The sequence below is a fragment of the Fomitiporia mediterranea genome (assembly GCF_000271605.1).
Source record: "Fomitiporia mediterranea MF3/22 unplaced genomic scaffold FOMMEscaffold_15, whole genome shotgun sequence".
NCBI lineage: Eukaryota > Fungi > Basidiomycota > Agaricomycetes > Hymenochaetales > Hymenochaetaceae > Fomitiporia > Fomitiporia mediterranea.
In genome coordinates, this window is record NW_006760400.1 from 460,468 (window position 1) to 465,429 (window position 4,962).

The following is a 4,962-nucleotide window of genomic DNA, read 5'->3' on the forward strand; positions in this document are numbered from 1 at the left end:
AAACGTTCTGCCAATGCCTTCTTCCAGGAGTTCAATATCCTGGTCCAGAAGGCAGGATTCACACTCAGGTTTGATAACATCCTTATTAGAATGCTTGAAAAAGCTCTCCACTCAGAACTGGTTGATAAGATTCTCAGAATAATGTTAGAACTGATTACTTACACTAAGTGGAAGATGCACACCATTTCCTTTGACCAAGCTGTGGCTTGAATGTGTCAAGTCTGTATAGAACACTCACACATACATCCAACTCTAACAGTTCTGAGCCCTCAGATTGATCTGCCTGTAATTTACAATCAATCTGTTCTGATAGACATTAGAGAAGCCTGAAAGTAAGGAGTATACTTTGCCTACAGAAAGTCAGGGCACTAAATTAAGGACTGCCTACAGAAGTGACAGTATATCTGTCAGGTCATTAGAGTAATAATGAGTAATAAGTAGGATTTATAGTAAGAAGCCTTTTCTGCAAATCTGGAAGTCACCTTAGAACTCCTAGACTCTGACTATGTACTCTAGGATTTTGTAGAGGCTCAACAGTGAATGTAGTACTGAAGGGCTATGACTCAGATTTTTTAACAGTCACTTTTGATTCAATAGACACTGTAGGATTAGAAGTAAATAAAGTAAGAAAAGTAGAAAAAGTAGAAAAAGTAGAAAAAGTAAATCAACAAAATTATTTATTAAAAAGAAAAAGTCGAAAACAAAAGTAGATAGTTCTTTTATTTCTTCTGATTCTTTTGATTCTTCTCTTTACACTTTATCTGAGTCTAAATCTGTACAATCCAACCTGCTACTTCTGTGTTCTAAGATCTTAGAATGTTCAGAACATTACCCAGCCCTGTTCACTACTCAGTAGTTTGTCTGTAGTATCAAGTAGGGATGGCCTCAGTTGAGTTCACAGTTGAGGACATGAGTCTGTCCTTGTTGAAAGAGAGAGGTTAATGAGGAAATGTTGGTACATATACTTACCCTCTTAGATAACAAGGCTGTACAAGCTGTACATTCTCTTCAGAACAAGCAGCAATTTATCAGAGGACATTCTAGACACTAGCTCCAGGTCCCTGTCCTCTTAGCTCCCTTCTCAGGATCCCCCCAGATCCAAACAATAGCTCTGGTAGACAGTAAATATACTAGTTTATACATTAATAAGGCCTTTGTGTAGGAACACTACCTCCCTACTTAATGTGTTCTACTTCCAATCCTAGTATACAATACAGACAGAACCCTAAACTGGAATGGTTGAATCACTGAGTTTGTCCAACTACAGATGACCATTCAGGATTATGAGGAAAGTATTAAGTTCAGAGTCACCAACCTTAGAAAGACAGACATCTTTATTAGATTCAAATAACTCAAAGCTTACAACCCTACTATTGACTAGTTAGAGTAGATACTTGTGTTTGATCAGTATCCTGAGTCTTACAGCTATCTTACACTACTGTTCTAAGTGGATACAGATGCTTCTAATGTTACTGACAGTTCTAATAAAGGTGACTAGTTGTTCTTCTTCAACTAGGATAGATATGTGAACACATATTCTAGTTAAGGCAGATCAGAGTTAATCTGAAGGATGTCTGAGACAGAACCAGTCTGAAACCCTCTCAGAACAACTCTACTCTAGAACACATATAGACTCAGCCTGCTGGATTTTGTCTAAGAGTTTCCTAAAGTCTTCAGTAAAGAGGAATTCAACCAGCTTCCTAAACACTGTTTCTAAGACTATACAATTGAATTGACCAAGGATTGTAAGGTCTACCTACTCAACAGAGACAAGCAGGAGGCACTCAACAAGTTCCTTTAGGAAAATCTCTAGAATGGCTGGATCTGACCCTTAAAGTCCTCTATAGCCTCCCCTTTCTTCTTTGTCAAAAAGAAAGATAGGAAGCTCTACTTAGTTCAGGATTATTGTTGTCTTAATAAGGGTACTGTCAAAAACAAGTACTCACTCCCCCTGATTCAGGAGCTCATTAATAAGATATATACATCCAGGGTTTTCACTAAGTTGGATGTTTGATAGGGATATAATAATATTCAGATCTAAGATAGAGATGAGTAGAAGGCTGTGTTCTAAATTAATTGTAGATTGTACAAACTGACTATAATGTTCTTTAGACTAACCAACTTGCTCACAACATTCTAGTCATTCATGAATCACATCCTTGTAAATCTGATTAACTCAGAGTATGTTAGTGTGTATCTAGACAACATTCTGATCTTCACTCAGACAGTTGAGCATTATTACTGACTAATCTGAGTGGTTCTACAGTAGCTCTAAGATAATAAACTGTTCCTTTAAAAAGTAAAGTGTTCTTTTGTACAGGAGTCAGTAGATTATCTGGGCTTTGTGATTGGTGAAGGAGAGGTCTGTATAGATCCAGTAAAGGTAACTACAGTTTAGAACTGGTTACAACCTCAGAACCTGAAACAGGTCCAAGCATTTCTTAGGTTTGTAAACTACTACTAACACTTTATTCAAGGCTTCAGTACTATTGTCTAGCCCCTTTATAATCTTACTAGTAAAGATGTTCCTTAGTAATAGAGGGATCAGTAGTAGTCTGTGTTTGAGTCCCTCAAGCAGGCCATTACTAGCAAGCCTGTATTAGGAGTTCTAACAGTTGTAGACAAGTTCTGAGTCAAAGCTAACTCTTCCAACTTTGCAAATAGAGTAGTACTGTCTCAGTTCATTAGTAGAAAGTAGTGTCTAATAGTGTTCCAATTAGAATCTCTCTCTGTAACAGAACAGAACTACCCTATCTACAACAAGGAACTCCTTACAATTGTCTGTTCTCTAGAGGAGTAGTATCAATATCTCCTTAATATTGTGTAGAAGTTTGAAATTTAGAGTGATCACCTTAATCTCTAGTACTTCCAGGTGCCTCAGAAGCTTAACTACTACTAGGCCTACTAGATGTTAGAACTGTAGGACTACAACTTTGTACTGACCCACAAACCTGGAATACAAATGACAAAAACTGATTTACTCTCAAGACAAGTAGGTTATGAAAGGGGGGAGAATGATAATGAAAATCTTGTTCTTCTAGACAATTCCTGTTTTGTGTCTAAGACAATCCAAGAAATCCAACTCAAATCTGAGGATGTTGACTTTGTCACCTGTATACAGTAAGCTCTAAGACACACACAGGACTGGGTTGTAGTAAAGTAGCTAGAGAAGCAGGCTAGGGACTAGGAGGAGGATGAGGATGAACAGGTCTACTAGGAAGGCTGACTGTATGTTCTAAAGGATTGGAAGCTGTAGGAGGACATTGTTTGAGCTCATTACAATAATCTGACTGTAGGACATTCAGGCCAACATAAAACACAGGAACTGATCACTCAGAACTACTAGTGGCCAGGAATGTAGAGGGAAATCCTGAAGTACATGACTGGTTATAATACATACTAATAGACTAAGGCCTACTAGACAAGGGTTTAGGCTCCCCTACATCTGTATTGGATCCTGAATCACTCTTAGGAAGAAGTCTTAGTAGACCTGATTAGTGAGCTACCTGAGTCTTAGGGTTACAACACTATCTGTGTGATTGTTGACTGATTCTCTAAGCAAGTTTATACAGTTCTAACCTAAACAGAACTCACTTCTAAAGGTATAGTGTGTATCTATTAGGATCATGTCTTCTAGTTATACAGACTCCCTCAGAAGCTCATTCACAATTGTAGACTGTAATTTAAGTTGAAATTCATACAGGACTTGTACATACTTCTCAGAATTCAAGGGAACCCTTCTACTACATATTACCTACAGACTGATAGTTAAACTAAGTGAGTCAATCAGGAAATCAAGCTCTATCTCTGGATGTTCATCAATCATTAGTAATTGGATTGGTCTGAATGGTTAGCTCTAGCAGAATTTGTGTACAACAATTGGCAATACTCTGTAACAGGACAGTCTCTGTTCTTCCTCAACTATAAGAGACATTTGTACTAGGGGACAGTTCCAAACTGGAACAGTAGTTCTGAATCTGTAACAGACTTTGTAAAACAGATACACAAGACTAGGGAGGATGTATGAGCTCTTTTGGAGAAGGCAGTGTAGGTCATAAAGCAGAACTATGATTGGAAGAGGTCTACAGCTAAGGATTACTAGCCTGGTGACAAAGTTATACTAGAAGCTACTAATCTGACCTTAGATTGTTTAATGAAGAAGTTGGACAACAAGTGCTTCAGACTCTTTGTCATTAAAAAGAAGGTCAGTACCTCTGCCTACAAACTCCAACTTTCAGTAACATGGAAGTACATACACCTAGTGTTCAACAAGGTTCTGTTGTCTTAGTACTACAATCTGAGTTTTCCTTTACAACAAAGACCCCTACTACTCTACTAGAACTCATCAGTTCTGAACTGGAATACAAAGTAGAGTACATAGTGGATACTAAACTACTGTGTGGAAAACTCAAATTCCTTGTTCACTAGAAAGGGTACCCAGTTGAAGAACATACTTGGGAACCTACTAAGAACCTTACTCATACTCCTAAGGTAATCTGAGACTTCTATCAGCTTTATCCTGGTGCTCTGTATAAACTCAGCCTTACAGATTTCCAAGCCCTACTGTTCTGACCTATGCCTAAACTGCTAACCAAGCCTAATGTTTACCAATCAGGACAATTGGTTTTAGAGGGGGGGTGATGTTACAGTTCTCTACTCTTATACCTTCAGTTCTAAGGGTTCTACACTCTTCTGTACTGGAACTCAGGACTTCTGTCCCTTAGAGGCACTGTCTATAGACTATATGTGTACTGACTCTTACTACTACCCCTCCTTACTTTATCATTCTGTTCCTTTGACCACTCTTTCATTCTTTGTTCATTCTATAGTTTCTTACCCTTTGTCCATCCCTTCATTCTTTGTACCTTTATCTTTGACCTTCCTTTCTTTCATTCTTTGTGGCTTATCATTCTTAGTGGCTCATACTCTCTGAGTACTCTTGTGTAGTTTAGTATATATAGG